At 40.8% G+C, this 20930-nt stretch overlaps 1 protein-coding gene across 1 annotated transcript in view; it reads right to left on the bottom strand.

The window, feature by feature from the left end:
- Positions 1-13122: 13122 nt before the first annotated feature.
- The window catches only part of LOC306783340 (nectin-1-like), a 41452-nt gene continuing 33644 nt past the window's right edge, over positions 13123-20930 (bottom strand). Inside the window, exon 9 of the transcript XR_013772291.1 lies at positions 13123-13257. The gene's annotated coding sequence lies outside the window, so the exon portion shown is untranslated. The remainder of the gene's footprint in view (positions 13258-20930) is intronic.

Raw genomic sequence — 20930 nt, 5'->3', positions numbered from 1 at the left:
AAGCGGTGCTGTAGCTAAGCCAACATGCTAACATGCTCACATTGACAATGCTAATATGCTAACGTTTAACAGGTAGCTATAATGTTTAGGCTACAATGTTGATCATCTTAGTTTAGTGTGTGAGCGGGCTAACATTTGCTTATCATCTCTTAGCAGGCTGATGGGAATGTCGTACGTTTTGAAGGTATTTGGTCATAAACCAAAATATTAGAAATTAGAAAAAACACACATTTTGCATGGATGACAAATGAATGGACCACTGAAGTTATACAATTCACCCCAAGTTGAACATGAATGTCTGTACCAATTGACATGGCCCATCCATCCAAGAGTCAAACATTTCTTTGAAAACCATGCCAACCTTATGGTGAAGCTGAATGAACACCAAAGTCAGCAGGATTCATCCTCTGGGAACCAAAAATGCCGACACAAAATTCCATTGCAATTCATTCAACAGCAGTTAAGATATTTTAGCCTGGACCAGAGTTGTGGACTGAGCACGAGAAATGTCCACAACCAAATAACCTCCGCTGCAAAATACATTGAGTTGAGAGGAAGTAAACCATTTCTCTCTCAAATTTAGAGAAGTAGAAACACAGTCACAAGTGATATAAAGTGAAAATAAGGAACCAGGACCTGAACACTGTATTTAAATAGTTACTCTCCACCATTGGTAGTACTGTGGTTTGTCATCTGTAAACATACATACAAGAATCCACAATAATAATATAATACTACATATGATATATGATAATAATATAGTCGACAAAGTGGTGCTTAGGTCAACTGGGGTAAGGCTACATTGTTATCGTCTCTGTCTCCTTCCCTCGACTGCTTCTTCCTGTCCTCAGAGGAAGCAATCTCAAACATTATGATTTCCGAAGGACAAAAGGAACAAGGTGTTAAACGGAGTGGGAGGCGGAGAGGTTACAGCCGAGACGGTCCAGTCAATTTCTCTTCTTTATTAAAGAGCACCTTTTGCTGTTGGTTGTCTATCATACCTGTGGTCCTGTTGTTCCTCTGGCAATAAGCATGGATTTACTGGAACACATTGTGCCCTTTGCTGAGTGGTCTGGGTCGCCTGTAGACCATCATGGCTGTCATATTTGTTGATAATCGCCGTGGCAGAGTAATGGAAATTCTGGTTATAAGTTATTCAAAGCGGTGAACTGCGCAAATGGGGTATTATGCACCTGTGAGTTATTTTCTGTCTGACATTATATCTGAGTCTCCTTGTGCCTTTGTGTGTTCTGCACAGAGGAAGTATGCTGTTGAGTTAAAATATTTCCATGGAAACAAAGTGTTCGAGAGATATTATGACAAACTGAGCATGAAAGTCGACTCTGTAGCCAAGAACTGCAGTCATTTCACCACTTTAGTGTCATCTCAAACTAACTAAATGTGTACCGGTATTTATATTTCAAGTCAGATGTGCATGCTGTTATTCAGCTAGTCTGGACAGCAGCCAGGCAGCTCAGAGAAGAGAGAAATAGCAGCTATTAAACTGCATCACTGCGAAATGACGGCTGCTGCTGTGACTCGCCGCGGAGCAACAGGAATAAATGATGTGTGTTTGTCTCCCCCTGCAACAGAACAATAAATCCTTTGGTGTGTTGGAGCAGCCACAGTGTTGCCTTAGAGGGCAGTGACTGCGCTTGAAGAATCAGGACTGGCAGTGACTCAGGCTGGAGAAACCCCCTGGACAGAATGGAGGTTTTATAGGATCATTAAGCCATGTTTTTATTGCTGTACGGTGGCACATGGAGCAATGATTTCAGATTTATGTCTCTCACAGAATCATTGAGTGTTTTTTTATTTTTATAATTCAGTCATAACATAAGAGTGCAGAGAGAGACACTATTTCTCGGTTCTAGGTTGTCGTTTTTAACACTCAGGATAGAAAAACGTATTCTCAGACCGAATAAAAAACTGCTGATGATGAAATTTCTCTTTTCGAATTGAGTTGATGAGTTTAAAAGCTGAACTCTGCCAACAGTAGCTGGTCCCCCTCAGCCTGCAGTGTATCCACAGGCCAGAAACAACAGGGGGCAGGGTTGATTCAAACAGTCCATCAGTGACCTTTCAGCACTAAGCCGTGTTTGACAGACTCTGCATCCTCATAGAGGACCAGGATACACTGCCTCCTCTGCACTGTCCTCATAAACACACGGACAATTAGATGGCGGGGCATACATTTTCTTGGCCAGCTTCCCTTTAATTGGGGATGTTTAGAACAACATCAGTGCAGGAAAGTATTTACACGGCGTTGTGCATTAGGTACAATAGTGTTATTATGAGTGTCCGAGAGGATTTGCTGGAGATGAAGTGAATGCTTTTAGCAATCTCCCAAACAATCTCTAAACGCCGGCTTAAAAAACCCATTCCGTGACAAACGAATGAAATTGTTTTCAGTAGAAAGTATAACTCATTTATCTCCGAGGAAAATGTCTACAGTATTTGACATATTCTAGACCAGAGAGACACATTTGGCCACACAGGCTCACACTGGAGGGGCCTGAAGTTAGATACTAAAAGCTAAATTTGGTCGGCTGGCCTCGGGAGATTCTCGTGTAGGACAACTTTAGAACCACACGAAACCGATTGTTTGTTACAGATAAGAAACAAATGGTGTATTTGGACTTCGTGGCTGTATTATCTCTGCTGTGAGTGGATTACAATAAATGAATAGTCTTGAGAAATCTATTACCTGAGACATTCGTGTTGAGGTGTATTTTGTTAAACACCGCTAATGTCGCAATACCACCCCTCATGCCGGGAGTTTGATCCCTGTTAATGCTCTGGGTCCGGGAGATTGTTTTTTTGTTTCATTATTTCAAAATAAAAACTCACATTAATTGTGATTTTACTGCATCTCTGCTGAGGTGTTTATTTGACTGCACTGAAAAGACTAAAGCAGTTGTAGAATTTGCCAACTCAGTAGTAATGGCCGAGAAAATGGCCATACTGGAATATGCTATTTGTCGCATACTCTCTACTGTTATAGCTTTCAAACTACCTTATTCCTATTGTCTCATTGAAATATTGTTCAGATCCGGGAACTACTTAACCTTAGATATTCCATATGTACGCATAAACCTCCTATAGTTTCAGGTATTATGGACCTTTCAAATGGAATGAAATGTAAACATCCCTCAAGCGACATTCGTCAATTTCCCTTCGTGAGATGTTAAAACTTTATGATCTGAAGTTTTTTTTTTATCTCTCTTGAAATAGTTATTTTGTTTTATTTCTCACTTAATTGGTTATCTGACAGTTGTCTCTCTTGTATGCAGGTTGTGTGGTTGTCTGGCTAAATAAATGTTTTGTTGTTCCAATTTCTCTCATGAAAAAGATACTCCCCAATAAAACAACGCCACTGACGTAGATAAACTCTACATTTCAGCTCTTATTAAATGACCCCAAACAAAAAGCCCCTGCCAGGAGCTCTGTAACCAAAATATCTTTGCAGTGTTGTGACAGCTCAGCAACGTTTCAGTGGAACAGCGACAGCAGAGTAAGAGACAAAACATCAGACCTACCACACAACTGCTCTGGGCGAACACATTTAATCAGAGGTTGCATCAGTCTCAGCTGACATCAACAAACCCGACATACAGGATGCCAAACATACCCGGGATTCAGTTATTGTTATTTTCACTCTCCAGTTGATTGAAGCAGCTTCATGAGGTTATCTAGGATATAGTGGAGTGATTGATGGAAATATATATTTTTGAATTCGACAAAGTTCAAGCTTAAACGTGTCACAGCTCTTAAACTTGACCATAAGGGTGGATCCCAGTATGTATTGCACCAGCTGTTTAGCTGCAGGACTTCAGTGGTGGTGTGCGTATCTCTCCCATGTGTGCTGGGTTTACGAGCAAAGATGAGCATGTTTAAGTTTAGGGGTGAGTTAGGGATCCGATGCGGGATGAGGGGGAGAATGCTTCCCATTCATGTGAGTCACCTGTTTGTCACCGCTTTCGGGCCGGCATGGATCCAGGCTGCCATATATCAGTCTCACTAGCAGAAACCGGCGGGCCGATGTGCTGCCTGCTACCTTACATGGCTGTTTGGCTCTTCATCTGCCCACTACTGTACACAGACCCACAGCCCTGTTATGATCTATTGTTTAGCTGCATATGGCATTATACTGGAGCCCTCAGGCCAGACAGCTGCAAGGTGTTTCATGGAGGAAAATTCAGACTAACACTCTCCCGACTGAAACTCCGGGATAGCTGCTATTTCTAGAGGGTGACAGATTAAGTGCCTGGCTTGTTGTGATTTTTTTAAATTTAGATTTCTTTTATTTAGATCTTTATAATAGATGATGTAAAATAATTATTAGTCATGGACACCATATCATTTGATAAGTGAGCCTGTAATCTGTTATCTTCTGTTGTGAGGAATCTTTTCTCAAATTGTACCTGTTGTTTAGCTTGTTGTTTTTGATTCCTCTGAAATATAAAGTCTTTTTTATGACTCTGCGGATTCACCCTGATGTCACAGAGCTGGTTCAGTTTCAGTGATGACATGTCTTTAGTTTAAAAAACAACACAGACACAGACTGAATTTACTTTGTCTTTGATTTGTTATGGAAACTGATTTTTGGAATTTTTGTAATCTTGTCTAGAATCATTTGTTGAGTTCATTGCATCCGTTTTCTGAAGGCTATATATGGAGAGTAATTAAACAAATTCACCCAACCACTGTACAGTTCTGAGGTACTTCCACTTTATCTTAGTATTTTAAGTTTTTGCTACTTTTTTACTTGTACTCCACAGCATATCAGTTGGAAATATTGTGCTTTTAACCATACTATATTTATTTAATAGCTATAGTTACTTGTTACTTTTGAGGTTAAGATATTAAAAAACCCGTTGTTGCATTGGTAATAATAATCCAGTGATATAATATACAAACAACACTGACCGAGGCCATATTACCTGCATACTATACTTTTACTTTTGTACTTATTGCTGATAATATTCTTCCACTACTTCAACATTTTCATTGACACTGTGATATTGATACTTTTGCTTTAGTAAAGATTGTAAATACTTCTTCCATCATTGGTTTATACAATTTAAAACAACTTTATCAGTGTGTGGCTTTCACACCTTACGTGTTTATTTTCCTTCAGTTCTCTTTATCCATTTTCCAGCATTCATTTACATTTTGGCCTACTGGTAAAAACATTTTTTGCTCACACATTTTGGAATGAACAACTTTTGCTCTTGAGACAACACAACAAACAACTCCTCAAAGTGTTCAAAAAAAGGCCCTATGTTTTAAGGTCTCCAGTGCTGCACTTTGTTTGAATATATTTGTCTCTTGAGAGTTATGAGCAGAGAGGATGGAGAGAGAGAGAGAGAGATGAAAAGGAGTAAGAGCGAGTAAGGCAACAGCTGTACCTGCCGTGGAGGTCAGGGACTCGAACGAACACCAGGCTTCCCATTCCATCTCTTTCTCGCAGATTTCCTCGCTAAGAGTCCACTGCTGTAGTGTTGTAGTATAGGATGCTCACAGTGTTTATCTAAATGTCTGCATCTTTCACCTGAGTAAGAGTTGTAGCTTTGTGATAACTTGATGGCTTACCTGCTCTTCTGCTGTAGTCTGGAAGGCTGTTTTTCTGATCAAGTAGCGGCTCTCTATCCGTCCTCTGATGAGACAAGTCTTCCTTGAACTCCGTGGACAAATGGCAGGTGATGATGCAGAGATGAGCAGACGGCCACAGACTCAGTGCGATGTTGGGACAGCCTTCTTCTTCTTGTGAATTCCAACAGGATCTGGCTCTCGTTGACGGCGTCTGAGCTGAGTGTCGACCCAACACCAAACTGTTAGTCCACTCAAGGGGCAAGAGAAGAAAAGCAGGGGCATCACAAGAGTGATTCCCCCAACGGCCCTCCCTTCTGTCTCTCCTCCTCCATCTCCTCCTCCCCCCCCCTCACCCCCACCTTTTATTCTTACATCCCTGGTGCTCTATTTTTTGCTGGGAAGCATTCTTCGGCAACGGGGAAGGGAAGTGGAATTGTTTTCTGGGATCAATAGCGATTCCACTCAGAGTAAACTTCCAGAGTGCTCTTATTTACTGCGTGGTCCTTCAGGTTTACAGCGCTGTTGTCTTTGCTGTGTTCAGTGACAGGCATGGCAAAATTCCTATAATGCAAGATTTTGATACAAATATAAAATATAAAAAATAATATTAATGCAAAGACAAACTGATACAGAATGGGATGAATCTCTTAAAAATGTGTTTTTAGCTTTATTTTGGAGACCTAAAAATCCCCCCAATCTGGATTTCCCCACGCTAAAAATAAAGCAGTAGAAACAGAAGAAACAGTCATAGAGTCAGGTGTCGGAGCCACGAGATCTGAAGCCATCTGCTAAAGTTTGGGATGAGAGTCACAGACAAAACTCAAAGAGCTCATCCTTCTCCTCGTTCCGTCCTTCCCCCTCGTTTTCTCGTGTGCCGTAGGGGTGTGAGTTTTAACCCGGGCCAATCTCTCTGCAACGCAGCCTGCCTGCAGATACATAGGCTACTGCATTATATAAAGGGGATCTTTTAGGTTAGCTTTATCCTTGCTGAAGGGCCAATGTGCAGTCAAATGGCTTTAATTATGTGGCGAGGGCACAGGATGGGCACTCACACATGGACAAAGAATTCTAATGTACATTTACAAATGATATCACTGTAATGCCACATTGCATCGTTCTTTGATTTGACCATTGTTACATCTGTCTTCTGCTTATGGTGTGTCAACTTCAATCTCTGGACTTCCCTCCTATTCCTATATTAAAGTTTTGACTTTCAAGGAATAGTCTTGGTGAGAGAGGAATGTTACCACTCGCATGCTTGTCTGGTGAATTTGGAAGAAGCTGGTTAGCTTAGCATAGCTAATGTGTTTGGAAACTAATCCAAACCACAATGTTTACCGAATTTTAACCAAGTTGTTTTTGTGGCTAAACCTAACCAAACCTTCACTGTAGTGGTGTAAGATCAGGAAATGGTTTCATTTCTGGAACAGCTGTCTTGTCAATGTTGGTGTCAGATCAAGAAAATGAAAGACATATCTCACTGTTTATGTTGAAGGCTCTTTGGGTTTTTGAGAGGGAGTCAAGTGAGCTGTTTCTTCCTGTTTCCAGTCTCTGTGCTAAGCTAAGCTAATCGACTTCTGGAGGTAAATGGTATGTAATGAATGTATGGTGTCGTTTTTTTGCATGTAATTATCAGCAAAAAAGTGAATAAGTGCATTACCCAAAATGAATCCCAAACCATTCCTTTAAAGTAGTCAATGATGTGCTTGCTCTTTACTAAATTTTTCTTCCTCCTGCTGATGTAATGGTTTGCTCAGTGATCTGAATGGCTAAATTCCCCTCTCTAACCACTGGGCCTTTGACCACGTAACAGAGAACATGTTTTAGCCTGTATAAATAGCAGGAGAAACCAAACCAACCAGGATCTCATGACCAGCTCTGTCAGATCTCTGGCCAGGAACTATCTCCCTGCTACATCTGTATCCCTACTTTCTTGCTCTTAAAAGACAAAATGAAGCCTCTTTGTGAAGACCGTGTCAGAGTGCTCCGTCGACATGAACTAATGCTCAAACACCCTTTTCCGTCTTGAAAAGGTTGCCAGGCGTTGGTAAGAATTGCCAGTGATTTCCGAGTTTCCTTAAACACAAGCCCGTGGCATGGAGCACCTAACATCCTCTCAGTCAGCGGCACCGTTTAATGGAGTGTTTGAAGGGATGGAAAAGCTGTTACTAATTCCTAATTACATAGCCTTCCTCAGTTGAAAGTCCGCGCTGACGTTTCCATTGTGTTGCTCATCAAACTGGATTTGGAAGTGGAACTCCATTCACACAGAGGAACAGCATGAAGTGATTCGTAACAAAGAAGTGATGTTCCATGACTTCACGTAATCTCAGCACTTACAGCTTCTCGGCGATGCCAGAATGAGGTCTGATGAATGTGTGTTTGTGTGTGTGTTACGGACAACTCAAGAAAGAGGGACAACTGCACGTGTTTGTGTTTGCCCCTGTGTGATGTGTACTTGATGGAAAAAGCCCACACTGCCAGGATGCATTAGTGTAACCCACGCCACCCGCCCACCAGCCTGACCCCTGCCTGCTATTCTGCTCCTGATACAAACTCATTTCAGTCCAGGCCTGATGGACATGTGCTTCTGAACGGCCATCCCAACCTCATGTAAACCCTGCGACTCATCTAATCCAGGAGAGACACAATCTTTTTTTTTTTTAGCTGAGGTGAACACATATTCGCTCGTGGACGTCAACACAAACTAAGTCACTGACAGGCCTGACCCACAGCACTAGCATGTTGTCGTAGCAGACTTCCTGTCAATCCGACACATTTACTGTACTTTGCGTTGACTGTCGACATGTGGTCATGAGTCAAAAACATCCTGTTTCTGTCTCTGTCTTCCCTCATATGTTCTTTTGAGTTTTATTAATATACATATATCTTTTTTTACATCTTCTTTTCTTTTATTCTTTTGCACAATTGTCCTCTTGTTAACATTTTCCTTGTTAAATCTTTTGCATAAATGAAATGCTGATGCTCGCTTGTGTGGGAAAAAAGAAGAAACAACGTAGATCAGAATACATTAATTTCTTGCAGAAGCTTTCAAGTCTGGTTTTCTTTTCGTTTTTAAACTTTGCTTTCATTAAAATGAATTCAAGTGATAATTCTCAAGCACCGAGGTGATCACTTTCTTACTTTCTAAATCGAACGCCTCTATGCATTTCATTGGTGGATATCTTCCTAGAGCACAGTTTGCCTCTGAATCAACATCTCTAGAGGACAGGCCGACCACATGTAAACTACAAAGCATCTATAATAATTTACTTACAACTTTTAAACATTTTAAACTGTTGACTAATAGATTCCTGGAACGTGAACAAAGTGTTTGAGGTGTCTTCTTAAAACATTCGGAGGGGTAAGGCTGGTGGTGTTCTATATTTCTCCATACTTTTAAACTTACCATGTCTGTGAACTTGGCTCTGAATAAAATGGGTTCAGGGCCAAGGGAAGTATTTTCAGCTCTGCGTGTAGTCACCCAGCGCTACAGTGTGCCTCCATTGATATGTTTCAGAACAACAATAGAGTTCTACGACACAGAGGAATAAGGCTTTGACTACACCGGCAATAATTGTTAGTGCGATCAATTAAATGTCAATTTAATGTCAGTAGTATTGAACTGGTGAACAGTTTTTTGAAGATATCTCTGGTCAGCACAGGACTAGTGACACAAACTGTATGAGTGTCTATTTGGTTTAAGTGTAAAAGAACATACAGCACCATCAATCCCTTCTCTCTTCTCATCAACATATTTACCATTCATGCCCGGTTATTAATAAAACCAGTGCTGACAAGCCGACCCAGAGAAGCGAGCCTGTGTTCATGGGCAACAATTGAATATTCGTGCTGGTTGCTTATTATAAAGTGACAAAGCTTACAAAACAGGTGAGGGATTGTGTGTCAGGCCATCTGGTTCCAACACTGTCTACATATTTAGACTGATGCTATTCTGACCAGCTCATCTTTGACCCTGCCGCTGATGGAAAGGCGGTCCCAGACTGGAAGCATTGATGATGACGAGCTTATGAAGGCATATATGGGCCACACGTGCATTACTGTGTATGACCCACATAATGCCAGGATAATATCTGGATATTCAACCTGCCGATTTTCCCCCGATCTGCGGCTTTTGTCAGCGATCTCCAAAAACTGTAAACTCAGCATTAGAAAGGCTTTAGTACAGTGCAACTCTAGAAAACACGAGTGTGGTTGGTCTCCAGGTCACCACAGAAACTCAAACATGGTTGCATGGCTAATCTAAAGTTTCAGTATTCGGTATTATGTTATATATATGTTTTAATGCCCAGATTCCTATTTGTTTTACAGCGTTGAGCTTACTCTGCTTACTCCAGAGGCTCAGTATAAGGCTGAGGTCTGTCCCTGCCAACCATCAACAGTGATGAATGAATTCCATTGAGCCGCATCAGTTTCGAGGTCTTGGTATTGTGCGTGCTGACTCACTGTCACAGCTTATTGGGACACATCAGAGCCATTCTTGATTTTAGTTAGAACCTCCTGCACATTTCTTACTGTGACAAGTCAAAATGTCTGCTGTGAAAAGAACCTGTTGGCCCCAAATATCCAGTATCGGTCGGGCTGTAGATAAAACCTATTCATGTTTTTATTCCAACCGTTTTCATAAGGTTACTGTGTTTCTTTGTGCAGGGTCAGTAACCGACGGTTTAACAAACTGAAGGCAAACAAAAGCTTGCACGTTCCTCCTTCGCCCTACTAAGAGCAAGGTCATCACGATATGGAGAGTGCCAGAGGAAACATGGACTCTTACTGCCATACTCCCCCCCCCCCCCCCACCCGTCACCACCGTGGAGTTACAGCATCCCAGTGTGCAGCAGCGGAGAAGGAGCGACCTAAACAAATGCAGGAAGAGGGATATCTACAAGACCCTTCACCCAAGACAACCAACTAACTCAGACATGAGGACAGACGGGTCATGTGTGCCCGTGTGTGTGTGTGTGAACAGATTGACTTTGTCCAGCGCTTATGTTTTATGTGTGTACGATGATTGAAGACAGACATGGGGGGTATGTGTGTTTATGTGCCCGCCATACATCCCTGAAAACAAACAGTGAATGAAAGGACGGTATTGTTCATCAGGTCCAGCAGACGTGCGACATGCAGCCAGCGGCCAAGGGCAACGAAAAAGCCATTCATGGCTCTCAAAGAGCCTCTTCCTCCTCACTGAACCTTTGACTGGAGTTATTCTAAATCAAATTAATACAAGTCCAGGATTTACAGACGATTTGAGAAATTGAATAAAATCATGAATGGTTGTTTTTTTTATTTTTAATGGGAGCTTGCCATGTCTTATACACGATACTATGGCAATGTTTTATGACTTCCTGTTGGTCCAGGTCATTGTTAAAGTGACTCTGCTTCATTTGAGGAAGCAACGTTAAATTATAAATCATTTCTCTCACCCACTGAACGTGTGTGAGAAACTCCTTTGGGTGTTCGCCAGTGGATGGTTGACCGTGTGTGTGCCGGCACTCCTATCCGTAGATAACATTGTGTTGGGCGGCTGGCTGACTTTGGGGACCTGGAGGCATGAAATCACCCTGTGTCGGGCCATGTGTTCCCCCGATAGTGACAAGGAGGGTGTTAACCTTCACTGAAATCTACCTCCAGGCCTTCAGGCAGCTCTTCCTGTCCTGAGCGACATGTGTTCCCTCTCACACTGCATTTCTCAGGAACCTTGGTCACCCTTCAGGCAGCTAAATACCAAATAAAAAATTCCTTTCATCCTCCTTTTGTTTTGTTTGCTCACATGTTTACAAGTCTGTTAACACCGGACTTCTTTCCAGAGCCATGTGTTCTGCGAATCAATGAGTCATGAAGCTCATCACATTAAAGCACCATACAACTTAAAATCTTAACTATTTTATGCAAAGGGTCACTTATCGAGAGTCCATTCACTGTGGGCCTCCATTGGACCATATTCCACCCAACAATATGTACAGTGGCTAACGGTGAGAGATTTTTTCTATCCTATCTGAATTCTGCTGTGAATAACACGAGAACAACTGTCCTGCTTGTTTGTTCGTTCCCAGCTGATAAAAAGAGTCGCTGGATGAAACACTTTTCGATAAAATAACTTTACATTTGTTCATGGAACATAGCTAAGTTACCTCGATAGCCAAGGTAACGGCTATGTTTCTTGACCTGCACAATTATCTTTTAAACATTATACATTATAACATTATACATAACATTTTAAACCTTCACAAGTTGGTGGAGACAAAAGCAGAGATCCAACTGAAGACTATACTGTCTGCTGCATGTTTAAACAAATAAACAACTTGCTAACAAGTGCACCATATCAACTTACAAAGGTGAAGATATGTCAGAGTGTTTACAGCATGCTTCTATGGCTCCCACGTTTACATCATAAATAAAGAACACATCAACTTCCATGCAGTCAAACAACCTTCTATAACTAAGAAGGTACGGCTGCATTCCGGGTTCTCCATCCTTCCTTTCTTTCTTTTTTTTAATCGTGTGTATCTTTATTTCTTGTGGCATTTCTTGAAGTTTAACTTTTTATGCAATAAAAAAATAGAAATAGGCATTTTTTGTCAGTGATAATGGACTGAAGCTACTCTTAGTAATTAGGTGAAATTACCCACGTACTGAAGAAAAGTATTTCCATGTTTGGTAGCATTTCTCATACAGCTTAATTGCTAACACTTAGCAACTCTCTCCAGCCTCATCTAACCTTCATCTGTCGACTGAATGACTCTGTAAATGGGATCATACTTGTTTTAACCAACATAAGGTTTAGCACCACACGCTACCAGTCCCAGCTGTGGCGACATTGGTACAGCTGTCTCTTTGTAAGGCGTTGCTAGGCCTATGCACTTTTATTGTTTGTGTCTGTCTTTTTATGTATCTGTCTGTATGGACCCCGAGTCTGAAATAAAATCTATCTATCTATCTATCTATCTATCTATCTATCTATCTATCTATCTATCTATCTATCTATCTATCTATCTATCTATCTATCTATCTATCTATCTATCTATCTATCTATCTATCTATCTATCTATCTATCTATCTATCTATCTATCTATCTATCTATCTATCTATCTATCTATCTATCTATCTATCTATCTATCTATCTATCTATCTATCTATCTATCTATCTATCTATCTATCTATCTATCTATCTATCTATCTATCTATCTATCTATCTATCTATCTATCTATCTATCTGTCTGTCTATCTAACCTGACCATAATTGACCATCAGGTAACTAGACAATAAAATCAAGGTATGAGGTGCTAAAAAACTAACTATCCCCACAACAGTTCTGAATCGCTTACTTTCTTACTTGCTACGCACACAACCAGTACATTTTTCTTTGATGAGGTCATCTCACAACTGCTGATGTGAGGCACACGGGATTTCATCAGCCTCATGTGTGTCAAGACACCATGGGGAAGTTAAACGCTCATATACACGTTGGTGTATTTCAATGATGTATCACCCCTTAGTTTATTAGGAGCATTCTTGGATCATACAGGGGGAAATCCACCACATTCATCACATCATATCATATAGTCCAGTGGTTTTACCTTTGAGGAAAATGCATGAGTCATGAAACTTCCAGGAATTCACTTGATATGCTGATTTGTCAAGCTGTGGGAAAGTGGGAACGACAAAGAAAACATAGAAACAAACAATGTTGATTTACAGGAATCCAAGAGAGGTGGTCATTGAACTTCCTGCCTGTCTACAACCATCATCTCAATCCTTCACTAGTCATCCCGAACTTCACTCTCTCTCTCGTCCAGCCTCTTGTATCCAGGCAGCACTTACATCCTCCCTCCATTAACGCCTCACGTCTGCCCTCCACCCAGCCCTTCTCCATTGTGTGCACATCGCTTCTCCTCTCCCTCATGGTGCCTGGCGTTACACAGAGAGGAAGCTGCCCTTCCACTTCCTTCTTCACTGGTGAGAACAATTCATGCCTTGTGTCTCACCCCGTCTCTCTCTCTCTCTCTCTCTCTCTCTCTCTCTCTCTCTCTCTCTCTCTCTCTCTCTCTCTCTCTCTCTCTCTCTCTCTTAAACCCAGACGACATGAAGCTGCCAGGTTACTTGGTTTCCTGACGCAGGGTCTAGTCTTGTAAAAATGTAGAGTAATTTATTTAAAGGTCTTTATCCGTGTGTGACATAGCACATATACATCCACTAGGGCTCCGGAAGAGACAAAATAGTTCTGGGAAAGTGTACAAAAATTGTAAAATACAGCGTCTTTCTTCAATATTAAGATGTGTGAGACCAGCATGTTCGTAGAGGTGTTGTTGGCCCTATTTTGATCTATAAAGCTGTCTTGGGGCATACACAAACTAATGAATAAACTAATAACTTTAATCTCCGGTATTTATAGAGCACTTATGAAGTTACTTAGGGAATTAAGTTCCTTTACAAAATGACTGGCTAAACATGTATAAAGAATTATTAAAATAAGAGTAAGTTCAAAATGAAAGTGGAGGAAAAAAGTGAATTTAAGTTTCACTAAGTGAAAGCTGAGTTTTTGGGTGAGTCACTCTGGTCTTGCCTCAACTCTAGCATGATAGAGAGTAATACGTTTGGTAATGTAACCAGCAATGCTGTATAAGAAGTAATACAATTTTAAAATCTGCTCTAAAATGAACTGTACAGTGTTTAAAACAGGTGTTATGTGAGCGGTTAAGGGTCCCTCATCCCTGACGAGGCCCTACGAAATAATCTAAAACGCATTTTAAGACACTGATGGAAAATGTGCTTGTAAGTGCCACCAAATCCCAAAATGTCCTCACATAGTGAGCTGGGCATCACATTTGAGGTGAAAGGTGCACGATCATAAATATTGTGGTAGTAACAAATATCATGTCTGAAAAACACACTCTCTTTCATTGCTCTTTCCTGAGTGTAATGTAAAGCCTCGCAACTGACACATAACGCAACTCAGAAGTCCGCAAACTACGACTGATGTCAGACATCAGCCGTCAAACTGAACAAATGTATTGTTTCCAGGTTTGAGATGCATCACGTCATTATCAAGAGGGACCCGACAAATCATCACATTGAGTGCTGGACGAGTCACTGAACATGTCAATGAGTGACAGACAAAACAACAGCGCAAAAACATACAGCGAAACCTCCCAAAAAATAAATGAATCACTCAGTTCAGTTCAACCAAAGAGGCCCAAATAGTTAAACTCCCCAGTATTTTACAAGACAAATCCCTTTTTTATGCTCTCTTATTTTTACTAACGGATATAAAAGTATAAAAGTACATTATTTAATAACAAATAATTGGAATCTTAAATTCAGGACCACAAAATCAGGTTCTTTAATGTACCTTTTCCCCCATAATAATAATAATAACGAGATGCAGATACTGGTTAAACTCTTTAAAAGAATGTGGTGGTCTCAATTGATGGGGCAGCTAGTCTTGCTTACAGCCTCACAGACATAATCAAGCTTCCCTGGAGAATCATCCCAAGCATTTGAGACGTGAACACGAGACTCAAGCACCCGAAACCAACGCACAAGACAATAGTGGCCCTTTTAAACAACAGACCCCCCCCCCAGACACAGGAGGTGGTGTGCGCTGGTGTTGTAACAGGACATGGAAGGGGAAACCTTAAGCACAAATGCAGGTAGTGAGTCCAAACAGTCCAATCTTCTCACCATTTAAACACACCGCTCTCTTTTGTAATCGTACCAGCGATCAATCTGTATTTAACTCTCCTACAAACTCTCGTACAATAGCCGGTGAAAAATATTTATGGAGGGACAAACTTTAATTTATGAAGAAAACCACTTTTCCTTCATAATGACGCATTTGACTTTATTAGCTCTCAAACTTGTATGTATGTGAGTGTTTTTGTGCACCGGTTCCCGTAGTAAAGTTTAACAGGCCTGCACTTCCAAGCTCCAAACTGTGTGAACAGTTCAGCACAGGAGGGACAGTGGCCTGGACCAAATTCAACAAATGTGACCTCTGGAACACAATGATCAAACCCAAGTCCAGCTGGGTAGCAAGAACAGATGTGACACATGTAGTGTGTGTGTGTGTGTGTGTGTGTGTGTGTGTGTGTATGCATTCATTTAGCTCGTATGTGTGTCTGAGCATGTATTTAAACTCATTCTGACTGACTGGCGTAGCTTTCTGTCTCAGTCTTATCAATCTTCTCACCAGCTTCCGTTGGCTAATACTGAAGCGAGTGGCCGCAGTGTCACCGATGTTTACTCAGTAAAGTTTGGATGCCTTTGAGAATAGTTTCAAAACTTTCTCACCATCGCAGGAAAGAAACGTTTGCCTGGTTCTCAGAGGAAATGAGAAATTGCCGGAGAAGAATGTTCACACTTGTGAAAGGGAGAGAGAACGGCCTGTGTAAAAGTGGTCGTATAACAAAGTAAGCTGCTTGGTAAATTGTTGGTATCTTGACGTCTAATAGCTCGATTCAAAACAAAGGGAAGTTGCTCGAAACGGATGACTCATGAAAAAAAATGAAAAAACTTCGGAGGAGAAAAAACGAGGGCTTTGTCACTGCGGCAGTAGGTCACTAATACACAAAGAGAAACGATGGCACACACATATAGGCACAAATATGTATGGATGTTTGCACACTGAATAAACAAAGGTTTAGAAACAAGTGGATCTCTGTCTTTAAGCGTAAGCCTCGTGCCATTGAGGTCTTAGTTTTGTGCAATGTCATGGGACAGCGCTGCCACCAGGTCACGTCGTATCTGTGAAGGGCATCGCTGATACCGTCTCTTTTAACCCGCTGTGAATGCCTCCTTTCTGTGAATGTCAAACTGACGCAGACAATTAAAACAGTGAGTGAGGAAAAAGCAGGAAACGTCGTGAGCGTGGAGACATGAGGTTTATCTTCAAAATGCTGCGTGGACATCTCAATTTCAAACACTATTGTTCAATACAAATACGTTTGATGGTTTTATTCAAATAACAACCTGCCCAGCACAAGATGTTGAGAGAGTAAAAGTTGTTTCTTTTCATCAAATATTCAGTACAAGTCTCAATTCACAGAGATTCATTAAGAGCAGATAGCAGTTCCTTAATTGCACCCGCTAATTATGAGGCACAACTGAATATATAATGGTGTCGTCCATATTGAGACGATTGTTAGTTGTGGTATTTTCATGGCATTGATAAGCTATAAGAAAATGTAGAGCAATGTTATTCTTTAACGACTGCTTTATTTGAGGGTGCACTGCGAAAGGCCGAGTGGTATCGCTGTCAGCTAAAAATGCTGAGGTCATAAAATACAGCAGTCTTCATGCATTACACACTTTAAACTTGATTTGAATAATCTATTGAAGATGATAGTGGGCGGAATCCTTTAGTCAATAGAGGACTTATAACCAGCAGATTTGCGCCCGTTCACCAATCAAGTGGAGGTTCAGACCCTTCAAGCTATTATTTTGAGACCTGTCAGAATGAGAGTTAATATAAGTTAGTGGTAAGCATTAGATTACTGAAGTCAGAGTGATTCCCCCGCCTTCCATTCAAGTTTGTATCCACTCTCATCCTTTGAGCAGAGGGCAGAGCCCACGTTGAACACTATCAACTGCAACTGGATGCAAATATACCATATATGGAACTTCTCTTTCAAAAGGTGCCATATGAATAAAGTTTGCTTGCTTGCAGTTTAGAACGGCCGGTCCCCCCCCCCCCCCCCTGCTGCAGTCCTTGTTGCTGATAACTCCCACTGTTGTCCCGAGATGAGTTCAGATGGAACGAGACAGACCAACCATGTGCAGCAACAAAGACATGATGTGGCCAAACCTGAAGCACCGCTGCAGAGGATTGAATCCAGAACCCTCAAATGATCAGAAACTGCCTTACCTTCAGTATAAATCAAGAATATGCATCTGTTCGCACGAGGACATCGTTGCTGCTCATTATTTGGCCCATGATTAGTGCGAAAACACACTCATCCTGAAAGGTGTTTTTCCTCAGGGAGCGATGCGAGATGTTCATTGTGTGAGAGGTTACAACAGGGAGGCCAAACCAAAACCACGTGTCAGAATCACATAATGCGTATTGTTCAACGCAATATGTGTCTTAAATTGCATGGCATCGATAAGGTCGTTACAGCAGTAAGATATCAGTTACTTCCTGACTCTCAAAGGCCCCGCGAGCAGGAAGCGTGTGGTACCAGCGCCGTAGGCAGATTGCAACACGATATGTTTGTTAGCGTGTTAGCATTCTGATTAACCGCCAGTTGGTTCCCTGCTTCGGCGGTCTAATCTGGCCTCACGCCTCACTGCACCTGCTCAATAGAGTCCGCACCCTGCATCATGACATCATGTCTTTATGTGAAATCCCGGTGCCATTCACGGGCCCACCATAGGGCTTAGCATGCAAGCGTCCACTATACCAACACACAGCTCTTTAAAGGGAGTCCCCTGCTCCCCCAGCTCAGTGGATACACCCTGATGCCTCCACAGAGCTCTGAACATGGCTTCTATCCTCCGACCCATCGGGCTGAGCCCATGTGCCATCCAGGGCCCATGAGGAGAGCGAGTATTTGGGCTTTTTGTTGAGGACATTTTTATATGAGAAGATATCACTGCTCCTGGATATATGGAGACTAGTTCTAGCTATCCAGTCAGCTAACATACACACTGATGTATCTGGATGTCATTCAGAGGGAAACTGTAACAAACTATTTGGGCACGTTTAACAACATAGTGCCTCACACTTGCTCTAAGATTACATCATCCATTTGTGAAAAGCTGCGGGATCAGTGAAGCTCAGTGTGGAGGCCAAATCTGCCGCTAACCAACAGATCAGAGAGCAGACATCAAGAGGTGGACTTTCCAGTTCACCAGCCCAGTGATGCCACCTAGGACAGGGAACGCTATTGGTTGAGAGACGGTGAGGGTTGGCTGTAATAAGATGGGCAGAGTGGAGATACGACCATATAAGGAGTGATGACCTCTTTTGATTGATGATTGTTGATTTTGACCATTGATACATGTGGCCTGTAGGAGGTCACCTCCATTGTCCATATGAGGAATTGATTAAAATATGTTGAATAATTAAAAGATGCTGTATTTCTTTCATTACCCTTTTCATTTATGATTTGAAAAATGTCACTATTTTGTGCAGATGGACAAAAAAAATATATATATTTTGCTTAATTTTTTAATTTCTAATAAAAGGTCAAATACAAACATGTTGAATTTATGTATTATATATGCGTTTTTGATAGTTCCACCCAAGAAATATCCGCATTGAAGGAAAATCTGACTTCAAAGAAAACCGCATTGTTCAAACTTCATCGCGTCCTGGGAATATGAAACAATCGTGGAACCTGGAAATTAGATTGTGCAAAAGGGAAATGAGTTGTGTGACCGTAAACAAACTGTTTCAGACTGCCTCGTAATTGTTTTGTTCCTTCCTTTAAATTTGGTGCATCAGCGGTTTCCCGGGAGAGGGTTTTGAACAATTTGGATAAGGGGCCAACAGAAGCTTTCTTCAAATAAACTTAGCCAAACATGTGGTTTATGATGAAAGTATTAAGCAATGGCAGTGTTATGCTGGCATAAAGAAATGACATCATTCTGAGGTTCTGCATTTCAACACGGTCTGTAGTATTCCAATGTATGAAACAACATCCTGTTCCCTATGTGCAGATAGGCTGATAGTTTAATATAAAAACATATGGACATGGGAAAATGTTTGTTTAACGACAATAAAGCAACATTTTTAAAACCATCAACAAAATTTGCTTAGAAATGTGGCCGAGCAGAAATGTTCCCATTTTAACAAACAAACCACAACAAATATGATATTTAGCAGTGATTTGTTTTCAATGAGGCCGATGAACGGGTGCATGCACTTGAGCTCGATTTTGTATCAACAAAATATAATTAATTTAAGCAATTGTTAACACAACTTAATAACAAAGATGAATATTATAATTGTTTTAATAAATAAATACATATTTTGTTTGAATTAATACTTGATTTTATTATGATGAATATGATAAAAAAAACAAAGAACAGTTACAGCATACTATAAGAATAGCATTGCCATACGTGTGTGTGTTTAAGTAATATATTTAAATCAGGTCAAAGATGCCATCATGAAGCTGATATGAATCAAATCGACTGAGTCAGAATCCAAGAAGACAAGTTTGTCATCGTTCATTTTGTCCCAAACATTTTCCCTTGTAGTGAGGATATTAGTTGCCTTTGTGCAAACCTGGAGATAGTTTCAGAATTCCAGGTATTTAAAGAGTCCTCTTTAGGCTCTTTGGTAGCTTTTCCTCTGTTCAAACATCTGTGGAGGGATTCAGAGATCAAAGACTGCTGCTGAATGTTTTTCTACTCTGAGCCGGGAAAGTTTGACTAACCTCCATAATAGAGACATTTCAGCGTGCGCTTTCGCTCAATGGTTCGCATTCTTGACATTCCAGTGCGTCCAAGTGACACAGATATGATGATACACAAACACACAATCCAGATGCAACAACTGCACTGTTGAAATGAGAAGTACATGCGTTTTGTACCAGTGAAAGATCACAACAAAGAAGTTAAAAAACACTCACAAATAAAATGTGTCAATGTGATTTTCAGAAAAAAGAAGAAGAAAAAGAAGCATTTTAAACAAAGGTTTGGCCCCGAATCACATGTTGTATCTCATTTCTAGCTGCACAGTTAAGAAGTGGTATTCTTCCTTTGATTCGAAAATATTAACAAGGAATTATGTGAGTGTTTCCTCGTGAAAAGATTAAAAAAAGAAAAGAAAATTGCATTGTTTAATTTTAATTAATTAACTAACTTTGTCTGAAAAACCTGGAAAGGAAGCGAAGACAGACCTTTTCATGAGTATTACTCTGATTTCTGCAATGTTATTGCAGCAGATGTTTTTGTCAGTGGTCTATGAGTAATGTTGGCGATATGAACAGAAATGTGATTGAAAATGATTCTAATAGTTTTTATTTTACATCGTTGGTAATATTGTGGCGTATATGACATTCTGAATCTGTCTTATAGGAATTTCTGAAAACTAAAATTTCTAATTTCTATGACCGAATTTTATCAATTAAATTAATTAGGGAAAAAATGACCCCCTCCTGTAAAACTAAATCTGAAAATAATTGTAAAGGCTCAACATTAGAGCATCTATCTTATTTAAACCCAAAGTTGACATTAACCTGCTGCTGCTGTTTATGCTGCTGAATAGCTGCATAAACAACAATGTCCATCATTAATGCAGGAGGACATGAACTCTCCTTCATCTCTCTGCTCTAATGTGTGGCAGTGCAGCTGGAGGCACATCAGCT

The sequence above is a fragment of the Melanostigma gelatinosum genome, assembly GCF_949748355.1.
Source record: "Melanostigma gelatinosum genome assembly, chromosome: 10".
Taxonomy (NCBI): Eukaryota; Metazoa; Chordata; class Actinopteri; order Perciformes; family Zoarcidae; genus Melanostigma; species Melanostigma gelatinosum.
Note: the sequence above shows the minus strand (reverse complement) of the source record. Positions and strands in the feature narration are given on the sequence as shown.